The sequence below is a fragment of the Dermacentor andersoni genome, chromosome 10, assembly GCF_023375885.2.
Source record: "Dermacentor andersoni chromosome 10, qqDerAnde1_hic_scaffold, whole genome shotgun sequence".
In the NCBI taxonomy this organism is placed as follows: domain Eukaryota; kingdom Metazoa; phylum Arthropoda; class Arachnida; order Ixodida; family Ixodidae; genus Dermacentor; species Dermacentor andersoni.
The window spans coordinates 59688963-59694983 of NC_092823.1; positions in this window are offsets into that span (position 1 = coordinate 59688963).

Below are 6021 nucleotides of genomic sequence, written 5' to 3' on the forward strand. Positions count from 1 at the left end.
AGAGTGAGTGTCCGCGCTCATCGAGTGTGATGTGTTCATGTGTGATGTGTCCGAATAACTCTATCGCAATTCAAATCTACCGCCATCCAACCGGGCAGTGCTGACGTTGCATACGCGCGGTGATGGCATATCCGCTTTAGCAGCAACTTTAGCATCCTTCAAAGCCTACTTTAGCATACGCTAAAGAGGACGAACATCTCCAGGCTTGCATTGGCGCCTGACACCGGCAAAAGTGCCGACAGCCAGTGAGGCTATGCTAATCCAATCAGGAAGACCCACTAAGATTCAACAAAAGCCCTCCCTCACCGGAACAGCCATTCGCCACCCTGGTGCAGTATTCATCGTCATCATCATCATCAGCCTGGTTACGCCCACTACAGGGCAAAGGCCTCTCCCATACTTCTCCAACTACCCCGGTCGTGTACTAATTGTGGCCATGTTGTCCCATCAAACTTCTTAATTTCATCCGCCCACCTCACTTTCTGCCGTCCCCTGCTACGCTTCCCTTCCCTTGGAATCCAGTTCGTAACCCTTAATGACCATCGGTTATCTTCCCTCCTTATTACATGTCCTGCCCATGCCCATTTCTTTTTCTTGATTTCAACTAGGGTGTCATTAACTCGCGTTTGTTCCCTCACCCAATCTGCTATTTAACGATACACCTATCATTATTGGTTCCATAGCTCATTGCGTCGTCCTCAATTTAAATAGAACTTTCTTAGTAAGCCTCCAGGTTTCTGCCCCGTACATGAGTACTGGTAAGTCGCCGCTGTTATACACTTTTCTCTTGGAGGATAATGGCAACCTGCTGTTCATGATCGGAGAATGCCTGCCAAACGCACCCCAGCCCATTCTTATTCTTCTGATTATTTCAGTATCATGATCCGGATCCGCGGTCACTACCTGTCCTAAGTAGATGTATTCCTTTACCACTTCCAGTGTCTCGCTACCTATCGTAAACTGCTGTTCTCTTCCGAGACTATTAAACATTACTTTAGTTTTCTGCAGATTAATTTTCAGACCCAACCTTCTGCTTTGCCTCTCCAGGTCAGTGAGCATGCATTGCAGTTGGTCCCCTGAGTTACTAAGCAAGGCAATATCATCAGCGAATCGGAAGTTACTAAGGTATTCTCCATTAACTCTTATCCCCAATTCTTCCCACTCCAGGTCTCTGAATACATCCTGTAAACACGCTGGGAATAGCATTGGAGAACGCCTTTCTTTATTGGGATTTTGTTGCTTTCTTTATGGAGTATTTTTGCATACGACTCGTCTACACCGTGATTCCGTAATGCCTCCATGACTGCTAAGGCTTCGACTGAATCAAACGCTTTCTCGTAATCAATGAAATCTATATAGAAGGGTTGGTTATATTCCGCACATTTCGCTATCACCTGATTTATAGTGTGAATGTGGTCTATTGTTGAGTAGCCTTTACGGAATACAGCCTGGTCCTTTGGTTGACAGATGTCTAAGGTGTTCCCGATTCTGTTTGCGATTACCTTAGTAAATACTTTGTAGGCAACGGACAGTAAGCTGATCGGTCTATAATTTTTCAAGTCCATGGCGTCTCCTTTCTTGTTGATTAGGATTATTTTAGCGTTCTTCCAAGATTCCGGTACGCTCGAAGTCATGAGGCATTGCGTATAGAGGGTGGCGAGTTTTTCTAGAACAATCTGCCCAACATTCTTCAACAAATCTGCCGTTACCTGATCCTCCCCAGCTGCCTTCCCCCTTTGCATAGCTCCCAAGGCTTTCCTTACTTCTTCCGGCGTTACTTGTGGGATTTCAAATTCCTCTAGACTATTCTCTCTTCCATTATCGTCGTGGGTGCCACTGGTACTGTACATATCTCTATAGAACTCCTCAGCTACTTGAACTATCTCATCCATATTAGTAATGATATTGCCGGCTTTATCTCTTAACGCATACATCTGATTCTTGCCTATTCCTAGTTTATTCTATTCTATTCCTAGTTTCTTCCTAGTTCCGAATAGCGAGACCAGAAATGAAATAGACTTTATACTCTGCGCTAACCCTGGCATCATACAAGATGTGGACGTGCTCGGCAAAGTGCGCTGCAGTGACCATAGGATGGTAAGAACTCGAATTAGCCTAGACTTGAGGAGGGAACGGAAGAAACTGGTACATAAGAAGCCGATCAATGAGTTAGCAGTAAGAGGGAAAATAGAAGAATTCCGGATCAAGCTACAGAACAGGTATTCGGCTTTAACTCAGGAAGAGGACCTTAGTGTTAGAGATATGAACGACGATCTTATGGGCATCATTAAGGATTGTGCAATAGAAGTCGGTGGTAACTCCGTTTGACAGGATGCCAGTAAGCTAACGCAGGAGGCGAAAGATCTGATCAAGAAACGCCAATGTATGAAAGCCTCTAACCCTACAGCTAGAATAGAACTGGCAGAAATTTCTAAGTTAATCAACAAGCGTAAGATAGCTGACATAAGGAACTTTAATATGGATAGAATTGAACATGCTCTCAGGAACGGAGGAAGCCTAAAAACAGCGCAGTATTCGGCCACTCCTAAATGACTCATTCGATCAACCAAATCAACCAATAGCCCTCAGTCCCCAGCAGCTGCGGAACTCCTGAGCAAGGCGGCGGTCAGACCTGTGACGAAGCAGAGAGGGCTAAGAATCTCTGGACTCGGACAGGCCGCCATTGGAAATTGACCCTCGCAACATTTAACACCCGAACTCTCCTGGGTGAAGCTAGCTTAGCAGGCCTCTTTGAGGAACTGTCAGGCATTGTTTAGGATATCAGTGGCCTTAGTGAGGTTAGAACTGGTGAGGCTTATATAGTGCTAATGGCCATGTCCTCTGCTTTAGAGTACTTTCAGATAAGAAGCAGTACGGAGTAGGATTCATAATCCATAAAGACATAGCAGGTAACATTGACGAATTCTACAGCACTAATGAGGGAGAAGCAGTAGTCGTAATAAAACTTAATAAGAGGTATAGATTAAAGGTATTACAAGCCTATGCTCCAACCTCCAGTCATGATGATGATGAAGTAGATCAGTTTTATGAAGATGTTGAATTAGCAATGAGAAAAGTGTAAACTCAGTATACTGTAGTAATGGGCGATGTCAATGCAAAAGTGGGGGGAAAGTAGACTAGTGAGCAAGCAATTGGCAACTACGGCGTCGATTCTAGAAACACTAGAGGAGAGATGTTGGTAGAATTCGCGGGAAGGAATAAGCTGCGAATTGCTGCGAATAATGAACACCTTCTTCAGGAAGCGTAGCAACAAAAAATGGACCCGAAAAAGCCCTAAAGGTGAAACAAGAAATGAAATTGATTTGAAACTTTCTGCCGATCCCAGCATAGTAAAGGATGTAGAAGTGTTAGGTAGAGTAAAGTGCAGTGACCATAGGTTAGCGAGGTCTAGGATTCACCTCAATTTAAAGAAAGATAGACTAAAATTGCTGAAGAATAAACAGGCCAACGTAGGCGCTGCAAGGGTAAAAGCAGCGAGGTGAAGATGGCATAGAGTAATGAATAAAACTGGAACTAGGCTGGCTTCAGAAGCAGCAATCGAAGTGGGAGGTAAGGCACCAAGGCAACCAATAGATAAGCTCTCCCGAGCAATCATGGACCTAATAAAGAAACGATAAAGAATGAAAGTGTCCAACTCAAGAGATCAGATAGAATTCGTAAAACTGTCAAAACTGATAAACAATGAGAAAATAAGGGATATTCGAAATTATAACGTAAGAAAGACTGAGGAAGCAGTAAAAAAAATAGACACAGGATGAAATCAGTAAGAAAACTTGGCGTAAGACAAACCAAGATGTATGCACTGAAAGATAAGCAGGGTAATATGATCATCAATCTCGAAGAAGGCGCCTGCAGCAGCTGCATGCAAGGCGCCGGGCGTGCTCCTGCCTACTGCAGCTGCGTGCTGCCACTTCCTAGGGCTCCCTACATACGCACCGCTGTCGCAGTCACCCAACCATAACCGTCTTTCGTCGCAACTGACACCGGTGGTATTTGAACTCGTGTTACTGCAGCAATGTGCACTTGGGAACCAGACGCACTAACTGCTGCGCTATCGTGCAAGAGCACTTGGCAATCAGCTCAAGGTGTGACGCTCTGGACAGACTCGAAGAACAGAGCTATTCGTGCCTGTATTTAAGTTGATGCATTACTATGCCGCAGCATGCTCCTCTCCCTCGGCTAACCACTCCTGGCCTTTTGGAATGGGTCCTGCGGCTGCGACAATCTCTTGCCGCTCCTTTCCGTTCTCTGTCTCCTTCCCCAAAATGGCCGAGCCGTGCTCCCTGAAGGGTTGCAGAAAGTAGCACCTCTTCCTCTGCACAATCGCTCTCACTCTCCGTCGTAGTGGCTGAGCACAATTATTTCAGGAAGAAGCAAGGCAAAACAAGATGGCGGTCTCCATTGTAGGAGAATACTACTGCCATCGCAGTGAATGAATGCAATTTCATGGCTAGATGCAGCCTATCTAGCCATGAAGCCCGTTACAGCATTACTAGAGTTTAAAGCCAAAGGAATTGCTTGCTGTTTTTTTTTTCCTTTTTCCTTTAAGGTGCAAAAAAACCTATAATAAGTTTACCAACAAAAGCAGGATCCAGGTGTCCTAGATCATCGAAACCCTATGGGCCTCTTCACATGAACGATTTTGCCTCCTTTCCATCAGAACACAGCTTAGCAGAACTTGTTCTAGGGCTAGCTGGTTCACACTTAATAGGTCCCGAGTGTTTCCACCTGCTGGAGCTTCTCCCATTGAGCAACAATTTAAATTTTAGCCGAATAGTTTAGCATGCTTCAAATCAAATGATACTTTTTGGCGGTGTGTTTCTGAACATTTAAAGATTTTTTTTCTTGTTATTCAAACAAAAATGAGGATATGCTATTTAATGACATTAATTAATATTATTACTGTTCCAGAGACCATGTTACATGGTCTCCGTCACTTGAAGACTCCTCGTAATCGACATTGCAGTCCTCCGAACAAGCGTCCGTAAGTGCTTGAATTTCTTCATTTTTCGAAAAAAAGAAATGTGGGTGCTTTTTAAGCTGGTATGGCAGGTCAGAAAACAAGAGATGTAGCAGGCACCAACGCACAAGCTTTGCCCTGTCATGCGTTGCGTACAAAAGTCCCGACATGCAATTTTAGCTAAACAGGGATGTTCCACATTCGTGTATTAGCTCCGAAAAGGCAGGGAGCATGTGGAAAATATGGCACGACCAAAAGTGCATCGGCACCCAGACGAGTATACTTGGCCACTGCACTTCAGAGGGTTAAAGCAATAATCGTAACATTAACACAGTAGACACGAGAGAGAGAGATAAAACTTTAGTATGTCCTTGATGGGGTTCAGGGGTGGCGGGTTTCGGGAGACTAACCCCCAATACCCCCCCCCCCCCCTTCCTCAGACGGCGGCCAGTCCTTGCTTTCTGACGGCGTCTTCGAGAGACGTCGGGATGAACGCTACTCGGCTGTGAGCAGAACTTGGCTTTCATAACCTAGACTCCAATCTGTGACCTCGCAGAGAATAGACGGTTAGTCACTCACCGATGTTTCCACAAGCTATGTACTCATTTAAACCTGTGTGCACTAAACAATTTTATTCGCATCAGCACTCACTCGCATTTATAATCGCTTCTGTTCACCCTTACCGACAGCCACGCATGCTTATATATACACCCATCCACTCACATTCCAGAGACACGCGGCAATACTCGCTCACGTTCGTACTCACCGTCGCTGACGTTTCCTTCGTACTAACATTAACCAGCACTCATTCTCATTCACGTATGTGTCACTCATTGACATTCTGTCTCACGCTTATGAAATGAGTACGAGTCGAAGTGCTCGTGAGTTAGTATGCTGACCTATGGTCACTGCAGTGAAACTCTACAGCCACTGTGCCACCTCAGCGAGTCAACGATGGCGTTGCACCCAACGCAGTGGGCTCTATGTCATCGATGTGGTTGTGTAGCTGTTTAAGCACAACGTTTTCCATGCAAGAAAAA